Raw genomic sequence first — 20,872 nt, 5'->3', positions numbered from 1 at the left:
TGACAGCAGCCAAGAGGCCTCTGACAATAAGCGTGAGTGTGCTGCATATGCATCATACGCAGCAGCACAAAGTACTTTACATTTCATCTGTGGGGCACCAGGGTGTGGGAATCGTACAGCCCATTGCCCCGACTACCACCTTGGCCACCTTACAGAGTTGACGTAGTCAGCAGGATTGCGATGGCTTGTGTATAGAGAGCGGAGTAGTCTTGAAAACGACAAAGATGGCAGCCGTTAGGGACTTAAAGATGGCATCGAACACTGACATGAAGATGGCGGTTAGTGGCGCGAAACCTGAGAGTGTGTTGCTGCGCATGCTGCATATGCAGTAGTTTGACTCTTCAAGGCAGTATAAGTCTAAATCCTTAGCCATCAATCCCTTAGGCTACTTTCACACTAGCGTTTTCTGCAATCCGTCACAATGCGTCGTTTTGCAGAAAAAACGCATCCTGCAAAAGTGCTTGCAGGATGCGTTTTTTCCCCATAGACTTGTATTGACGACGCATTTGCGACGGATTGCCACACGTCGCATCCGTCGAGCGATGGATGCGTCGTGCTTCTGCGGACCGTCGGGAGCAAAAAATGCTACATGTAACGTTTTTTGCTCCTGACGGACGGCTTTTTCCGACCGCGCATGCGCGGCCGGAACTCCGCCTCCACCTCCCCGCACCTTACAATGGGGCAGTGGATGCGCCGGAGAAATGCATCCGCTGCCTCCATTGTGCAATGCGCTAAACGCTAGCGTCAGAATCTCTCCCCGACGCATTGCGACGGGGAGATTCGGACGCTAGTGTGAAAGTAGCCTTAGATAACTGTATGATTGTTGTACTCACATGCAAAGCATCCTCGGATAGTTCCAAGTTGTGGAATGTCAGAGCTGGGTATGCAGAAAGGCACCATGGAACAGCAGAGCCGAGTAGAACAGTAGAGTTGAGTCTGTTTGGAGACTCCCTTTAGGAAATATGCAGCAAAGCCCTGTGGGACAACCGAACTCGACACTACTGTATGTGTGGAACCATTTGGCACTAGATGTTGTAAAGTGCAGCTGTGGGTTTGTTAGGTGGCCACACATTAAACACTAATCAAAAAATGGAGTGATGTGGAATGGTAGTGAAGAGGACACTAAACTGCCAGAATACTAAGGCTACCATGAAAAGATGACAGGCATTGGAGCCGATGACGGGCATTGGAGCCATCATGGAAGGAAGGAGCCACGGCTGGCCCTGGAGCTGGGGCATGTAACAAGAGACTAACAATACTGGAAATGCTGGTCCTTTTTTATGGTGTAGAGCGTCCTCCTCTCCTCTTCTCCTCTATTAGTGGTGAGCGAACCCATGGATGTCAGGTTCGGGCAGACTTTTGAAACAGCCCAGTTCAGGACTCGAACTTAACCCAAACTTGACCGCGGACTCTGAATCTCATTCAAGCCAATGGGGGCCTGAACTTCAGTGCTGTAAAATGGCTGTATAATGGTCACTGTAAGAGCTATGGGGCTGCGAAAGGAAGCAAACTGTCACAGACACGGGTGCAGAGTACACATAGAGGGTGTTTTTGGAAAACTATGCACTGTCCCTCACTACAGATGTGTCCTGTCCTAACTCTAAGCAGAGCAGAAATAAAAAATAAGAATCTTGAACCAGGAGGAAAAGGTCCAAGTGGAGAAGGAGGTGGAAGTGGCAGCATAGGTGGAAGAGGCAGGGCAGCATGGTGGCTCAGTGGTTAGCACTGTATGGTGGTTCAGTGGTTAGCACTGTTGCTTTGCAGTGCCAGGTTCAAATCCCACCAAGGACATCTGCAAGGAGTTTGTATGTTCAATTTTCAACAGCAGAAAAAAAAGGCAGCAACACTTACCTGCCCAGATCTTGGAACAAATGCACTGCAGGGTGCAGCCAGCCCATAAAGCAAGATGTTAGCAACACAGGTGCAAAATACCAGATCATCAGCCACTCTCCACATACCCACTCCTGGAGGGGGTGACTGCCCAGTGCACAATAAAGGCCCACATAGGGCATTGTTCACACAATGGTACTGCATAGTATCTGGTCCACAGCCTATTAGTCACGCCCCTACTTTTCGATTAGGCGGGCTGGCCAGCACACTCTCATTGCATCCCAGTGCGAACAGAGTGCCTTTTTTTTCTACTATTGATAATTGAATTTTTGTAGACCGTGAGTCTCTAGTGGCTTTGCTATTTAGTTGAGTTTGAATATTCTCCCCGTGTTTGCGTGGCTTTCCTCTGGATTTTCCGGTTTCCTCCCACACTCCAAAGACTTACTGATAGGAATCTAATTTGTGAGCCCCAATGGTGTCAGTGATGATAATGTCTGTGGAGCTAATGGCGCTATATAAGCGAGTAAAATAATTAAAACAACCAAGAATTTACAAAACTAAAACTAGCAATCTGTAACAAGGAGGCGTAGGTGCAAGTGGAGGAAGAGGTGGACATGGCGGTATAGGTGGAAGAGTAAGGGGGGAATAACCCAGTGATGCCCATGAGCTGCTGAGAACACAGCTGTTCCTACTCCGCCCACCTCCTCCTCTTCATCATCACCCTCCCAAACTATTGCCTGCCTGTACAGTTGGGTACCTAGCTACTGTTGGTACAGGAATCCACCCTCCGAGCCATGTGTGGATGATAGGCCTGATATGGGTGTGATTTGGCCCTACTCCTCCTCCTGCCCCATTCCCTCCTGTCCCACCAGCTCATCCATCATTACCTGATCCATCATCATTGGCCTTTCCAGCAGACATATAAGTGGTACAGTAACGCTGATGATGGTCATCAGCACTTGCCATATTGGTGGAATATTGAAAACAGCGCAACACGGCACACACGTCCCGCATGGAGGCCTACTCATTGGTGGGGAAGTTGTGTTGTTCTGTAGAGTGACACACCCATGTGCAGCGCCCCAGAGTCCTGGTCGTCGCAGAAATATTATTCTTCCACCAGGGGGAGTGATGTTACGTCTGAAGGCAATGAAGGAGATCTTCTGTCAAGGTATCACAACCACAAAACACACGTCACACTCCAGTCCGCCAGGGGGAGCCATGCTTCTATCTATTTTGGCACTCCTCACACTTAGGTAAAACTGGTGGGTTGGTTAGGAAGTGAGATAGAAGCTGACTGGAGGGAGTAGGAGATAGTCAGTGAGTCCCGACCGAGTTTGGCAGAAGCTGGTTGGAGTGGGTTCCAGCCAGCTCCAGACTGCGGCCTGCGGAAGACACGGAGCTGCACCTGCATCCCATGCGGCAGCATCCCATGAAAGAGACATTGAAAGGAATTGTGTTGCTGTGAGTGAGAAACAAAGTCATAGCAACAGGAGAGGAACATCAGGGGGAGACCAGCTAGAAGCAGGCTGCCTCCTTCTGAAGCGCAGTACCGGTAGCCAGAACACCGAGGGAGTAAGGATCTCTATGCTTTACTTCAGAGACTGGCAGGACAGTTAATTCCACGTTGGCTGCCCGACCATATTCCCAGGAGGCACGGAGGCAATTTGTGGGGGCTGGGGCATCTCTATGGTCCCTGTAGAAAGCCTCAGGCCATCAGTCGTACGGGTTTGTCCTATCCGTCAGGGAGACAGAGAGGAAGAGACTTAACACCAACGATAGTTGTGAGGACCTCACCGAGTTGCTCACCGGGGAGGGACTACAACACTCAGGTGCTAGAGGAAGGCTATTGAATTCTACCTGGATAAGGGGACTCTGGATTTGCCTTCAGACCGGCCGGACTCTGCCTACCCTGTGGTCCCTACCCTGGACTGTGGATGCTGAAGCCCTCAGTAAAGGTGAAGAGACTGCAACCTTGTGTCCTCGTTATTCACTGCGCCTTACATCATCCACCATCCACCATCTACACTCTGGGAAGCCCTGGGGACATACTTCACCTGTGGGAAGGTATACCATCTAGCTGCCATAACATCACCCCATCTACAGATCCTGCACAGTGTGGGATTTGTCCCCCAAACAGAGAAGTTTTGGAACAGCCTGCTGTTGTTTCCCTCTGGCTGTGCTCAAGTTGGTGGTGCAGGTGTTCCTGTGACTAAATGAGGAGGTGGTGGAGGAAGCAGAAGAGGAGGTGGAGGCAACATGGACAGATAAACGTCCAACAATCCTTGGTGGAGGAAGGACATGAGGTAGAACACCTTCGGCCTTTGTCCCAGCTGCCACTACATTTACCCAGTGGGTAGTTAGGGAGATGTAACGTCCCTGGCCATGCTCACTGGCCCACCTATCAGTCATTACGTGGTCCTTGCCACTGATGGCGTTGCGCAGTGCACACCTGATTTTGTCGGCAACATGTTTGTGCAGGGTAGGGATGGCACAGCTGGAAAAGTAGTGGCAGCTGGGAAGAATATACTGAGGGACAGCCATCGCCATCAGTTTTTTTTAAAACTGTCTGTCTCCACCAGCCGAGATGGCAGCATTTCAAAGGCCAGGAATTTGGAAATGCCATCATTCTGGACCAGGGCTTGTAGGTTTCTAAGGGGGTATCTCCTGTTTATATCAAGGATTTGGGGATGGAAAGATGAACTATTCCATGGGACGGTGTGGAGATACTCAGTGATGGTGATGGTGAGGCTTTCAATTCCTCTCTTATTGAGGGAAGGCAGGTGGCCCTGTTGATCATGAGTGGGAGGAAGACGCTGAGACCGCAGCAGAAGTGGGAGCACAGGGAGACTCAGATCTGTCTTGCTTTTTAAGGTGTGTACTCCACTGCACCCCGTGCTTAGATTTCAGATGCCTCATCATGCAGGTGCAGCTCAGGTTCAGAACATTTTTCATTCCAGGTTCTGACTGCACAGAGTGCACACCACTGGTCACTTGTTGGCAGCACATTACCTGACGAAATGCCACGCCAGGGAGCTCTTTTGAGGTGTCTTGGTGTGCTTATTACAGCGGCACAGTGGGCAATAGCAGTTGACTTACAGTGTAGGTGCTGCCCGCTGTGTCTTTGCACCCTGCTCCCTCTTTTGCTGTGCTGATGGGTCAGCGTGGCCACCTCCCCTTCCTCTGAACTGCGCACATCACCAGGATGGGCTCCACTCCATGTGGGATCTAGGACCTCCTCATCTCCCGCATCATCTTCCACTGACTCATTATCCCTGCCCTCCTTACTGGTCATCACACTGCAGAAAGACCTAGTAGTTGGCAACTGAGTTTCGTCATCATCTGACATGTGCTGCTGTGGTCAACTGACCGCGTGCACTAGCCATCCCACCGGCGGGGCGGTGTGCAGTACACATCGGCTTTTAGCACAGAAATAGCGCATATGCTGTTGCAGAGTACATCAGTGGCGTATCTAGGGGGGGCAGCTGGGGCATGTGCCCCGGGCGAAGCCGGCAGGGGGGTGCAGTCGGGCCGCCTAAAGTGTCTCCCCACTGGGAGTCAGCTGTTCTCTGTGCCGACTGTCAAGCTGACAGCCGGCACAGAGAAGCTGCAGCACGCCGGCTCCCAGTGTTCAATTGTACTGCATCTGAGATGCGAGTACAATTGAAGCTCTGACTGCCGGGTCAGAGCGACGCCAGCAGCGTGATCAGGTCATGTGATCACGCTGCTGATGTCACTCGCCCGCACTGCAGAGCAGAGTCAGAGACGCAGATCGGTGGTAAGTGCTCCAGTGGAGCTGAAGACACCGAAGGTGCAGGGGGGGATTTAGTGGGAGTGGGAATGGGGGGGATATATTGTGGGGGGGATTTAATGTGAGTGGGGATGGTGGAATTTATTATTGGATGGGGGATATTTAATATGAGTGGAGATGGGGGATTTATTGTGGGGAAGGGATTTTATGTGAGTGCAGATGGGGGGATTTATTGTGGGGGGGAGATCTAATGTGAGTGGAGATGGGGGGATTTATTATTGGATGGGGAGATTTAATATGAGTGGAGATGGGGGGATTTATTGTGTGTGGGGAGAATTGGAGTGGAGATGGGGGTTTGAATGTGTATGGGGGGACTTTTGTCATGGGGATGGGGGTGTTTAATGTGTGGGGTGATATTTGGAGTGGGGATTGGGGGATTTAATGTGTGGGGGAGATTTGAGGACACAAAATGAAGAGCAAAGGGGGAGATGGGGGGGCATGTATGAGGAAACAATACTGGAGAATGGGGGGCATATATGAGGAAACAGTATGGGGGATGGGTGCAGACAGTTTGGGGAGCAAACGGGGGAATGTATGCAGACACAGTATGAGTAGCGATGTGAAAAATGTATGTGGACAGAGTACGGGGAGTGAGGGTGTTGGGATGTGTGCATGCTGTTATGATAAGGTAATTCAGTACCACAATGGACATAGAGGTCAGAGCACATACAGTGACCTGACAATAACCCAAAAATATAGAACGAGCTCTGAGACGTGGGAACTCTGCTGACCGCAATCCCTAATCCTCTCCAACGACACTAGAGGCAGCCGTGGATTGCGCCTAACGCTCCCTATGCAACTCGGCACAGCCTGAGAAACTAGCTAGCCTGAAGATAGAAAATAAGCCTACCTTGCCTCAGAGAAATACCCCAAAGGAAAAGGCAGCCCCCACATATAATGACTGGGAGTTAAGATGAAAAGACAAACGTAGAGATGAAATAGATTTAGCAAAGTGAGGCCCGACCTTCTGAACAGAGCGAGGATAGGAAAGGTAACTTTGCGGTCAACACAAAACCCTACAAAAAACACGCAAAGGGGGCAAAAAGACCCTCCGTACCGAACTAACGGCACGGAGGTACACCCTCTGCGTCCCAGAGCTTCCAGCAAGCAAGAAAAAACAAATAGACAAGCTGGACAGAAAAAAACAGCAAACAAAATAGCAAAGCTGAACTTAGCTATGCAGAGCAGCAGGCCACAGGAACGATCCAGGAGGAAACAGGTCCAATACTAGAACATTGACTGGAGGCCAGGATCAAAGCACTAGGTGGAGTTAAATAGAGCAGCACCTAACGACTTCACCACATCACCTGAGGAAGGAAACTCAGAAGCCGCAGTACCACTCTCCTCCACTAACGGAAGCTCACAGAGAGAATCAGCCGAAGTACCACTTGTGACCACAGGAGGGAGCTCTGCCACAGAATTCACAACAGCATGCGTAGCATGGGGGGACAGTGTAGGTGCACAGCCAGGAGGGGACAGTATACCAAGGAGGGGGAGTGTGATGAGAGAGTACAGTATAAATACTAGGCCCTATAGAGGGGGACACAGTGTGAGAGGACAGTGTGAAAATGGGGGCTGGTATGGAAAGGGGAGGTCCGTGTAAAAAGCATGTACCATAAGAGGGACAGTGTGGGGGTCATATTTTGTGCAGACAATATAGTGAGGGGCAATTTTTCATTCAGGAGCATTATAATGACACTTGTATCTTTAAGGGCATCATGTGGAGATTTTCTGCAAAAGAGCGGAAAAGATGGAAGTCTGCAGAGACGGCTGTGGATGAGAAAACTCATCATGGGGTCTGGACAAGATGAAGAAAAGAAGGAGAACGACTCCAGAGACGACGTCCTCTATAAGGTTCCTGGATGTAAATGTGATTTATGATACTGACTAACTCTCATGTTTTTATTTATGTTTGGAGCATTAAAGGGGATGTCCAGGTTTGTAATGAGTCTGCAGTCATTCTTTGTGACTGCAGACTTCTGAATTCTCACAGTGCGCCCTGCACGCTGTCAGGATTCCCTGGTGCTGTTGATTTACATACGTGCGGTCACGTGCTGACTAGATATGTGTGGCCTCATTCAATGAAAATGAACTGAGCGAGGCCTGTTATGGACCTGGTGGTTAGGAGCACCCGGAACAACCTGATGGTTAAACTCACACAGGACAAGCTCTGGGAAGTGGGAGCTCTGCAGACCGCAACCCCTAATCCTATCACACAACTAGAAATAGCCGTAGAGCGTACCTAACTCTACCTAGACACCTCTTCACAGCCTAAGAGCTAACTAGCCCTAGAGATAGAAAATAAAGCCTACCTTGCCTCAGAGAAATTCCCCAAAGGAAAAGGCAGCCCCCCACATATATTGACTGTGAGTTAAGATGAAAGTCACAAACACAGAAATGAAACAGGTTTCAGCAAAGGGAGGCCAGACTTACTAAACAGACTGAGGATAGGAAAGGTATCTTTGCGGTCAGCACAAAAAACTACAAAAAGACAACGCAGAGTGTGCAAAAAGACCTCCGCACCGACTCACGGTGTGGAGGTGCCACTCTGCATCCCAGAGCTTCCAGCTAGCAAGGCAAAATCATGATAGCAAGCTGGACAAGGAAACAATGAACAAATAATTAACTAGCAGGGACTTAGCTTCTGCTGGAGTAGACAGGTCACCAGAAAGATCCAAGAGCGAACTGAACCAGTACAAGAACATTGACAGCTGGCATGGAGTAACGATCTGAGTGGAGTTAAATAGAGAAGCCAGCCAAAGAATAAACTGCGTCACCTGTGGAAGGAACCTCAGAAGCAGCAGCACCACTCACAGCCACCAGAGGGAGTCCATGGACAGAACTCGCCGAAGTACCATTCATGACCACAGGAGGGAGTTCGATAACAGAATTCACAACAGTACCCCCCCTTGAGGAGGGGTCACCGAACCCTCACCAGAGCCCCCAGGCCGATCAGGACGAGCCAAATGAAAGGCACGAACCAGATCGGCAGCATGAACATCAGAGGCAAAAACCCAGGAATTATCTTCCTGACCATAACCCTTCCACTTGACCAGGTACTGGAGTTTCCGTCTCAAAATACGAGAATCCAAAATCTTCTCCACCACATACTCCAACTCCCCCTCGACCAACACCGGGGCAGGAGGATCAACGGAGGGAACTATAGGCGCCACGTATCTCCGCAATAACGACCTATGGAACACATTATGGATGGCAAAATAAGCTGGAAGGGCCAAACGAAATGACACAGGATTGAGAACTTCAGAAATCTTATACGGACCAATGAAACGAGGCTTAAACTTAGGAGAGGAAACCTTCATAGGAACATAACGAGACGACAACCAAACCAAATCCCCAACACGAAGTCGGGGACCAACACAGCGCCGGCGGTTAGCGAAACGTTGAGCCTTCTCCTGGGACAATGTCAAATTGTCCACCACATGAGTCCAAATCTGCTGCAACCTGTCCACCACAGTATCCACACCAGGACAGTCCGAAGGCTCAACCTGCCCTGAAGAGAAACGAGGATGGAAACCAGAATTACAGAAAAAAGGCGAAACCAAAGTAGCCGAGCTGGCCCGATTATTAAGGGCGAACTCAGCCAAAGGCAAGAAGGACACCCAATCACCCTGATCGGCAGAAACAAAGCATCTCAGGTATGTTTCGAAAGTCTGATTAGTTCGTTCGGTTTGTCCATTTGTCTGAGGATGGAAAGCCGTAGAAAAAGACAAATCAATGCCCATCTTAGCACAAAAGGATCGCCAAAACCTCGAAACAAACTGGGAACCTCTGTCCGAGACGATGTTCTCCGGAATGCCATGCAAACGAACCACATGCTGGAAAAACAATGGCACCAAATCAGAGGAGGAAGGCAATTTAGACAAGGGCACCAAATGGACCATCTTAGAGAAGCGATCACAAACCACCCAAATGACCGACATCCTTTGAGAAACAGGGAGATCTGAAATAAAATCCATGGAAATATGCGTCCAGGGCCTCTTCGGGACCGGCAAGGGCAAAAGCAACCCACTGGCACGAGAACAGCAGGGCTTAGCCCGAGCACAAGTCCCACAGGACTGCACAAAAGAACGCACATCCCGTGACAAAGAAGGCCACCAAAAGGATCTAGCCACCAAATCTCTGGTACCAAAGATTCCAGGATGACCAGCCAACACCGAACAATGAACCTCAGAGATAACTCTACTAGTCCATCTATCAGGGACAAACAGTTTCTCCGCTGGACAACGGTCAGGTCTATCAGCCTGAAACTTCTGCAGCACCCGCCGCAAATCAGGGGAGATGGCAGACAAAATTACCCCCTCTTTGAGAATACCCGCCGGCTCAGGAACACCCGGAGAGTCAGGCACAAAACTCCTTGACAGGGCATCAGCCTTCGCATTCTTAGAGCCCGGAAGATACGAAACCACAAAATCAAAACGGGAGAAAAACAGCGACCATCGAGCCTGTCTAGGATTCAACCGTTTGGCAGACTCGAGATAAGTCAAATTCTTGTGATCCGTCAAGACCACCACGCGATGCTTGGCTCCTTCAAGCCAATGTCGCCACTCCTCGAATGCCCACTTCATAGCAAACAACTCTCGATTGCCAACATCATAATTGCGCTCAGCAGGCGAGAATTTTCTAGAAAAGAAGGCACATGGTTTCATCACCGAGCCATCAGAACTTCTTTGCGACAAAACAGCCCCTGCTCCAATCTCAGAAGCATCAACCTCGACCTGAAACGGGAGTGAAACATCTGGCTGGCACAACACAGGGGCAGAAGAAAAATGACTCTTCAACTCCTGAAAAGCCTCTACAGCCGCAGAGGACCAATTGACCACATCAGCACCTTTCTTGGTCAAATCAGTCAACGGTTTAGCAACACTAGAAAAATTAGTGATGAAGCGACGGTAAAAATTAGCAAAGCCCAGGAACTTCTGCAGGCTCTTCACAGATGTCGGCTGAGTCCAATCATAAATGGCCTGAACTTTAACAGGGTCCATCTCGATAGTAGAAGGGGAAAAAATGAAACCCAAAAATGAAACCTTCTGAACTCCAAAGAGACATTTTGACCCCTTCACAAACAAGGAATTCGCACGAAGGACCTGGAACACCATTCTGACCTGCTTCACATGAGACTCCCAATCATCCGAAAAGACGAAAATATCATCCAAATATACAATCATGAATCTATCCAGGTACTTAAAATGGCCCTCGGGCGTATTAAATGCTGTTTTCCATTCATCGCCCTGTTTAATTTGCACAAGATTATACGCCCCTCGAAGATCTATCTTGGTGAACCAACTAGCCCCCTTAATCCGAGCAAACAAATCAGACAGCAGCGGCAAAGGGTACTGAAATTTGACTGTGATCTTATTAAGAAGGCGGTAATCAATACAAGGTCTCAAAGAACCATCCTTCTTGGCCACAAAAAAGAACCCTGCTCCCAACGGTGATGACGACGGGCGAATATGACCTTTCTCCAAGGATTCCTTTATATAACTCCGCATTGCGGCGTGCTCTGGCACAGATAAATTGAACAGTCGGCCCTTAGGAAACTTACTACCAGGAATCAAATTGATAGCACAATCGCAATCCCTATGAGGAGGTAGGGCACTGGATTTGGGCTCATCAAATACATCCCTGTAATCTGACAAAAACTCAGGGACTTCAGAAGGAGTGGAAGGCGAAATTGACAGCAATGGAACATCACCATGTACCCCCTGACAACCCCAGCCGGACACAGACATAGATTTCCAATCCAATACTGGATTATGGACCTGTAGCCATAGCAACCCCAAAACGACCACATCATGCAGATTATGCAACACCAAAAAACGAATATCCTCCTGATGTGCAGGAGCTATGCACATGGTCAGTTGAGTCCAGTACTGAGGCTTATTCTTGGCCAAAGGCGTAGCATCAATTCCTCTCAATGGAATAAGATACTGCAAGGGCTCCAAGAAAAAACCACAGCGCCTGGCAAACTCCAAGTCCATCAAATTCAGGGCAGCGCCTGAATCCACAAATGCCATAACAGAATAGGACGACAAAGAGCAAATCAGAGTAACGGACAAAAGAAATTTAGACTGTACCGTACCAATGGTGGCAGATCTAGCGAACCGCTTAGTGCGCTTAGGACAATCGGAGATAGAATGAGTGGAATCACCACAGTAAAAACACAGCCCGTTCCGACGTCTGTGTTCTTGCCGTTCAGCTCTGGTCAAAGTCCTATCACATTGCATAGGCTCAGGCCTATGCTCAGAGAATACCGCCAAATGGTGCACAGCTTTGCTCTCACGCAAGCGCCGATCGATCTGAATGGCCAATGACATAGACTCATTCAGACCAGCAGGCGTGGGAAATCCCACCATGACATCCTTAAGGGCTTCAGAAAGACCCTTTCTGAAAATTACCGCCAGGGCACACTCATTCCACTGAGTAAGCACAGACCACTTTCTAAACTTCTGACAATACACCTCCGCTTCATCCTGACCCTGACACAAAGCCAGCAAGATTTTCTCTGCCTGATCCACTGAATTTGGTTCATCATAATGCAATCCAAGCGCCAGAAAAAACGCATCTACATCACGCAATGCAGGATCTCCTGGCGCAAGGGAAAATGCCCAGTCTTGAGGGTCACCACGCAACAAAGAAATAATGATTTTTACTTGTTGAACAGGGTCACCAGAGGAGCAGGGTTTCAAAGCTAGAAACAGTTTACAATTATTTTTGAAATTCAGGAACTTAGATCTATTCCCAGAAAACAAATCAGGAATTGGAATTCTAGGCTCTAACATCGGATTCTGAACCACAAAATCTTGAATGTTTTGTACCCTTGCAGTGAGATGATCCACTCAAGAGGACAGACCTTGAATGTCCATATCTACACCTGTGTCCTGAACCACCCAGAGGTTAAGGGGAAAAGAAAGACAAAACACACTGCAGAGAAAAAAAAATGGTCTCAGAACTTCTCTTATCCCTCTATTGAGATGCATTAATACTTTGGGCCAGCTGTACTGTTATGGACCTGGTGGTTAGGAGCACCCGGAACGACCTGATGGTTAAACTCACACAGGACAAGCTCTGGGAAGTGGGAGCTCTGCAGACCGCAACCCCTAATCCTATCACACAACTAGAAATAGCCGTGGAGCGTACCTAACTTTACCTAGACGCCTCTTCACAGCCTAAGAGCTAACTAGCCCTAGAGATAGAAAATAAAGCCTACCTTGCCTCAGAGAAATTCCCCAAAGGAAAAGGCAGCCCCCCACATATATTGACTGTGAGTTAAGATGAAAGTCACAAACACAGAAATGAAACAGGTTTTAGCAAAGGGAGGCCAGACTTACTAAACAGACTGAGGATAGGAAAGGTATCTTTGCGGTCAGCACAAAAAACTACAAAAAGACCACGCAGAGTGTGCAAAAAGACCTCCGCACCGACTCACGGTGCGGAGGTGCCACTCTGCATCCCAGAGCTTTCAGCTAGCAAGGCAAAATCATGATAGCAAGCTGGACAAGAAAACAATGAACAAATAATTAACTAGCAAGGACTTAGCTTCTGCTGGAGTAGACAGGTCACCAGAAAGATCCAAGAGCGAACTGAGCCAGTACAAGAACATTGACAGCTGGCATGGAGTAACGATCTGAGTGGAGTTAAATAGAGCAGCCAGCCAAAGAATAAACTACGTCACCTGTGGAAGGAACCTCAGAAGCAGCAGCACCTCTCACAGCCACCAGAGGGAGTCCATGGACAGAACTCGCCGAAGTACCATTCATGACCACAGGAGGAAGTTCGATAACAGAATTCACAACAGAGGCCGGGCACGTCTAGTCGGAATGTGGTCAGAAGTATACAAATCACATGCTTGGGCTGACATAACTGTCCACCGGCAAGGGAGAACCCTAAAAGTGTGCAGTGCATTGGTTGTGAGAATTCAGAAGCTGCGATGTCGGGATTCAGCTCTGCAGGTTCCAGTAGTCGTCACATGGACACGTCATTCATATGCAACTTTCATATTTATGGTCCTGTGACAACGAGCTTTCTTTCCGCTTCTCTCAGTTTTTCACTGATCATTGAAAGCATTAGGGAGAGCTGCTCGTGGGTACATGACTGAGTGTGCAAATCGCATATGTCCTGGGGGGGGAGCGTGCCAGGCTGAATTCTTGCCCCGAGTGCCAGAAACCCTAGATCCACCTCTGGAGTACATACAGAATTTTTTTGCAGAGCGCTCAGTCATAATCTGTCCCTCACTCCAGTTGCATCATGTCCCTACACTACTGAGAGCATAATGTGCCCGGCACACATAATCCGGCCTTGATACAGGCTGGGTCATGTGCTATGCCGGACAATCACAGCCATGCCAATACTTGTCATGATTGTGATGGCTCAGGAAGTGCCCACAGTTTAAAAGCATGTTGATTAGCTGCTCTACAGCCTTTCAACAAGCTTTATTAGACTGGCGAAACCGAACAGGAAACTGGACGTAAATTAAAGTAGGTGTTCGGTAACTTACACTAGGTGTCCAGCCCGGACTCCGAACGTTCCCGTTCGGTTTCACTCATCTCTATTCTCCATACAGTATATCAGAAATTACAGCAGAAGAGTGAACAGAAAAGAGAAAGAAGAAATTAAGTATTTCATGGTGTCCCTTCTCATCAGTGGGTTTTCTACGTAATGCAGGACAGGAAAGGTTCTCCAGAACGAGAGACGTTCCTTGTGGTCGTTCTTCACTGTGACTAAGAAATGAGGATCGCGAAAAGAGGACTTTCCACCATTAACTCGAATGTTCGTATAAAAATGGGTTTCCTCAATTTCCAACCCTTCTAAATGGACAACATTGTCCATGCGCCGTCCACCACCTCCACCATGGGCTGTATTGTGATCGCGGCTGGTGTGAATGAACGACCAAAATGATCAAACTCCGCAATCTGATGATTGGGAAACAAGGCAGCCCAGCGTACCTCCACCACTGAGAACACTTAGGCCGATCAGTTAGATGCCTCTTATTCTTATGCCAATCAGAGCTGATGCGTGTGTCGGTGTCTGAGGACCTCCACCATTGTGGCATCTTATCAAAACTTTAAATATATACGTGGCGCCCCAGGGTCCTGGTCATCACAGTAACATTGCCTCCCTCACGGAGAGAGAGTGATGTTACGTTTGGAGGCAAGGAAGGATAATTGTCAACAGGTAAACACAAGCATGCAACATGTTCACACTCCAGGCCACCAGGGGGAGCTTTTGATCCTATTTACTAGGTGACTCCCCATATATATGGTAGTTTGGAGGGAAAGTTTGTTTATGCCAGGAAGCAGACTCAAGCACTCTGAGGCAGAAGAAGGTGTACAGAGCTGTCTAGCCACAGTGCTGCAGCTCCTGGGAAGAGATTATACGAAATCTGAATATATTGCAGTGAGCATGTATGAGAGAGGAGCATAGGTGAGGAGAACAGTGGGAGACCAGCCACAAGCAGGCTGCCTCCTTCTGAGGCGCAGACACCAGTAGCCGGAACACCGAGGTTGTAAGGGACTCCACGACTTACATCAGAGACCGGCAGGACAGCTGAACTGCAAGTTACCTGTCCGCCACACACACCGGATACACAGTAACAAATAGAGCCCGGGCAGTGCTAGAGTCCCTGTAAAAAGGCTCGAGTTACCTGTCATGCAGGTATTGCCCTACCCTATATGGGGGACAGAGACGATCTGTGAGGACCTTATCTGAAGCCATAGGCAGTAAGGAACTACAACACCACCGTGCTAGAGGAAGGTTTTAATCTTCACCTGGATAAGGGGACTCCCAACTTGCCTCCAAGCCGGCCGGACCCTGCCTGCCCTGTGATCTGGTGCCCTGGACTGTGGCTGCCTGAAGTCTTTAGTAAACAAGGTAAAGAGTCTGCAAACCTGTGTCCTTGTTCTTTACTGGACCTTTCACCATCTTCCATCTACACATCGGGAGCCCTGGGGATATACTTCACCTGTGGGAAATTATACCATCTAGCTGCCATAACATCACCCCAGAGGACCCCTTAAAGCAGCGTCGGTCCCCACTGACCGAATACCACAGGTGGCGTCACGAACATAAACTCTATTCACCAAATCCCTTTAAAGACCTTTCCCCTTTTACATGAGCGCCCAGGGCCACGGACCGGGTCGTCACCGTGACATTCCCCTGTGAACACCGGACCCGGTACCGAGTACCCCAAGAGAAGATAGTATTCTGCTACAGATGGATCTGGATAAGTTGGAAACTTGGGCTGAAAGGTGGCAGATGAGGTTTAACAATGATAAATGTAAGGTTATACACATGGGAAGAGGGAATCAATATCACCATTACACACTGAACGGGAAACCACTGGGTAAATCTGACAGGGAGAAGGACTTGGGGATCCTAGTTAATGATAAACTTACCTGGAGCAGCCAGTGCCAGGCAGCAGCTGCCAAGGCAAACAGGATCATGGGGTGCATTAAAAGAGGTCTGGATACACATGATGAGAGCATTATACTGCCTCTGTACAAATCCCTAGTTAGACCGCACATGGAGTACTGTGTCCAGTTTTGGGCACCGGTGCTCAGGAAGGATATAATGGAACTAGAGAGAGTACAAAGGAGGGCAACAAAATTAATAAAGGGGATGGGAGAACTACAATACCCAGATAGATTAGCGAAATTAGGATTATTTAGTCTAGAAAAAAGACGACTGAGGGGCGATCTAATAACCATGTATAAGTATATAAGGGGACAATACAAATATCTCGCTGAGGATCTGTTTATACCAAGGAAGGTGACGGGCACAAGGGGGCATTCTTTGCGTCTGGAGGAGAGAAGGTTTTTCCACCAACATAGAAGAGGATTCTTTACTGTTAGGGCAGTGAGAATCTGGAATTGCTTGCCTGAGGAGGTGGTGATGGCGAACTCAGTCGAGGGGTTCAAGAGAGGCCTGGATGTCTTCCTGGAGCAGAACAATATTGTATCATACAATTATTAGGTTCTGTAGAAGGACGTAGATCTGGGTATTTATTATGATGGAATATAGGCTGAACTGGATGGACAAATGTCTTTTTTCGGCCTTACTAACTATGTTACTATGTTACTATGTTACCCCACGGTACCCACGGCCCTGGCAGGGCGACTCATATAAGTGTTTGATCTTGGTTTGTTATTTTTATGTTTCTCCTCTCTCAGCTCCTGAGCAGCGCAGCAGAGTTATCTGAGGTCTTGGAGCTAATGGTCAGCGTAGACCGGGCTCATGCTCCGTGAAGTGGGAGCTCATGTTTTATGGAACGCATTAGAAACAAAAAGTCTCTGTACATTAAGTCACTGTTAAGGAAAATTTTGGATATTGAACCTGACACATCCTACACTTGTAAACACTGAATTATTGAGGAATCGGAGCACTCAGTCCACAAGGAAACTCCGGAGAATAGAGAAATAGGAATCTGGACATGATTTTACGTCTTTTGGAGGGGACTTTATCGTAGAAAAATACCACCAGTAACATAAGGATGACATATCAGCGATGGGTGACACACATGCCGAACTATTGTCTCCTCTCCAAAAATGATGTCCGTATGGAAATAGCGGGAGTCTCGTAATCGCGATGGGCTTTCAGAAGAGCGCGGAGCAGCAGATTAGCATCCTCCGGACAAGGTCCATCATTTTCTACATTATGTAATACTATGGTTCTTCTGCAGTGGACATTATTGGGAAAATGAGCAGTTGACTGAAACTTTCTCCAGCAAAATCAGCGGTTCCTATGGTGACAGACTACAAACAAGTGAGTGTAGTCAGATCTCGCTTTTACACCAGATGTAGGAGTAATTCTCCACGGTGAGTACCACTAACAAATAGGTAATCCCTGCTCATGTTCTGCATGTCGAAAAGCAGCAAGACACGCAGCTGCGGCGTCCCGAGCATTTTTTTTAACCCTCCAAAAATACTCGATTATTACCCAAGCATGACTATTCAGGACACGTCATCTTTTTTTTTTTTTCCTGAAGAGCCTTTCTTTGCTGGTCTCGTATTCGACGTTTTGGGTTTTTTGAGTGTTTTCCACTGTTATTGGGTTAACTATTTTACTGATGTTTTCCAGTCTTTTTTTTTTTTTTACTCCATTCAACAATTAAGTTAAGAAATCACTAGCAGTTTCTTAAACTGCCACACTATGAAAAGCTACAGTGCAGCATCCGGACCTCACCTGACTACAACCCCTGGCATCAATTATGGAATCACCGGCCTTGGAGGATGTGCATTCAGTTGTTTAATTTTGTAGAAAAAAGCAGATCACAGACATGGCGCAAAACTAAAGTCTTTTCAAATGGCAGCTTTCTGGCTTTAATAAACATTAAAAGAAATCAAGAACAAAAAGTGTGGTAGTCAGTAATGGTTACTTTTTTAGAACAAACAGAAGGAAAAAATTATGGACTCATTCAATTATGTGGGAAAAAATTATGGATTCACCCTGTAAATTTTCATACCCAAAAATAACACCTGCATCAAATGAGATCTGCTTGTTATTCTGCATCTAAAAAGCAGTGATTTACTTGGAGAGCTGCTGCACCAAGTGGACTGACATGAATCATGGCTTCAACACGAGAGATGTCAATTGAAACAAAGGAGAGGATTATCAAACTCTTAAAAGAGGGTAAATCATCACACAATGTTGCAGAAGATGTTGGTTGTTCACAGTCAGCTGGACCATCTGGACCAAATACAAACAACACGGGAAGGTTGTTAAAGGCAAACATACTGGTAGACCAAGGGAGACATCAAAGCGACAAGACCGGAAACTTAAAGCAATGTGTCTCCAAAACAGGAATGCACAACAAAACAAATGAGGAACGAATGGGTGGAAACTGGAGTCAATGTCTGTGACTGAACTGTAAGAAACCGCCTAAAGGAAATGGGATTTACATACAGAAAAGCTAAACGAAAGCCGTCATGAACACAAACAGAAAAAAACAAGGTTACAGTGGGCTAAGGAAAAGCAATGGTGGACTGTGGATGACTGGATGAAAGTCATAATCAGTGATGAATCGCGAATCTGCATTGGGCAAAGTGATGATGCCGGAACTTTTGTTTGGTGCCGTTCCAATGAGATTTATAAAGATGACTGCCTGAAGAGAACATACAAATTTCCACAGTCATTGATGATATGGGGCTGCATGTCAGGTAAAGGCACTGGGGAGATGGCCGTCATTACATCTTCAATAAATACACAAGATTATGTTGATATTTTGGACACTTTTCTTATCCCATCAATTCAAAGGATGTTTGGGGATGAAGAAATCATTTTCAAGATGATAATGCCTCCTGCCATAGAGCAAAAACTGTGAAAACATTCCTTGAAAAAAGACACATAAGGTCAATGTCATGGCTGCAAATAGTCCGGATCTGAATCCAATTGAAAATGTTTGGTGGAAGTTGAAGAAAATGGTCCATGACAAGAATCCAACCTGCAAAGCTGATCTGGCGACAGCAATCAGAGAAAGATGGAGGCAGATTGATGAAGAGTCCTGTGTGACCCTCATTAAGTCCAGGCCTCAGAGACTGCAAGCTGTTAGAAAAGCCAGAGGTGGTGCAACAAAATACTAGTGATGTGTGGGAGTGTCTTTTTGTTTGTTTTTCATGATTCCATAATTTTTTCCTACATAATTGAGTGATTCCATAATTTTTCCCCTATGCTTGGTTAAAAAAAGTGACCATTACTGACTACCATATTCTTTGTTCTTGATTTCTTTTAGTGTTTCTTATAGCCAGAAAGCTGCCATCTGAAATGACTTTAGTTTTGCGCCATGTCTGTGATCGGCTTTTTTCCTACAAAATTAAACAACTGAATGAACATCCTCCAAGGCCGGTGATTCCATAATTTTTGCTAGGGGTTGTATGTGTATAGTGTCGTCATCATGTGTCGTCTCTTGTGTTTTAACTTTAATGAGAAGTCTTCACTGGTCGCTCCATTTACTGGTAATGACATGACTCTGCGTACCCTGTCCCAGTCTGTTCTGTTCAGCCTAAAAGTAAGGTACAGGATATGTCAGGATAATGTAAGAGCTGGAACATTTTAGTTGCTTTTTGTTGTAATATGTATAGTAATATAAAACTAAATATTTGTAAAAAAACAATAATTTTTTTTATAACTTGGAATTTGACGCTATTCTATCACATCAGTGGGGGTCCAACACCTTGCACCCCACCGATTATGACCGGATATGCACTGTGTATGGTGCCAGGATATCACAGCTCTGTACACCGACTAGTGGTTGTTATTGGGTACTGCAGCTCAGACCACATTTACTTGAATGCAATACCCACGAATGGCCACTACACAGTTATAGTGCTGTAGAGCTTTCCTGCTCCGTACACTGTGCATTTTGCTGGTGTGTTGCAATCACGGGGGTGTCAAAAGCTGGACCCCCACCATCTAATATTGATGACCTTTCTTAAGGATAGACCATTAATATCAAAGTCCTTGACAACCCCTTTATATTAATGTCATAGTCCCTTTAATTAAACCTTGATTGATGCCGCTCTCATAAAGAAGAACAGATATTTTGTTTCTGAAATCCGCGGGACCCAGAAGACATTTTACGGCAATAGCTTTAATTGCAAAAGTAAACGATTCATAAATAATTCCATTTATAAAAGGCATTATGACGATAAGAATTCAATATATGTATTTTCTGGCCGGCTGCTCAGCGTATTACTAATCCTCTCATCCATTACTTATCCAGAGCTGTACAAGTCGCATCACTCCATGCATCAACGAAGTCTACGAGGAAGGAGAAAGAAGCCTGTAAACGAGGCAGCCATGGATGAATGCTACCCATGCCAGGACCCCGAACAGAATGGAGGAGTTAGAGAAAACTCAAGATATTATTACGGCTGACAAGTGTGAAGCAAAGGATGTGGTAGAAACGCAGAAAAGGTGGAGGACCTCACCCATCGGAACAGTGGTGGCCTCATCCATACCGGCAGATACAATGTGACAACCAGCTGCATTGCCTTTAAGAGCGATCCCCCACTCAGGGCCCCCCTACACATGAAGGACCACCATGCAGAACTACATGTCCAATGCAGGACAATCTCTCGGCCAGACAAGGCTTCCCTAGAAAAAGTTTTCTCGCGATACACATTATGAAAGGTGCTCGTCAGTATGAAAGACAAAAGATATGTAGGCAGACTGTATAGAGTAGGATTTGCTAATATAACTTGGTGGGAAAAGATTTAGCAT

This window comes from Ranitomeya imitator, chromosome 5 (assembly GCF_032444005.1).
Source record: "Ranitomeya imitator isolate aRanImi1 chromosome 5, aRanImi1.pri, whole genome shotgun sequence".
NCBI classification, from domain to species: Eukaryota; Metazoa; Chordata; class Amphibia; order Anura; family Dendrobatidae; genus Ranitomeya; species Ranitomeya imitator.
The sequence above is the reverse complement of the archived record's forward strand: the minus strand, read 5'-3'. Positions refer to the sequence as shown.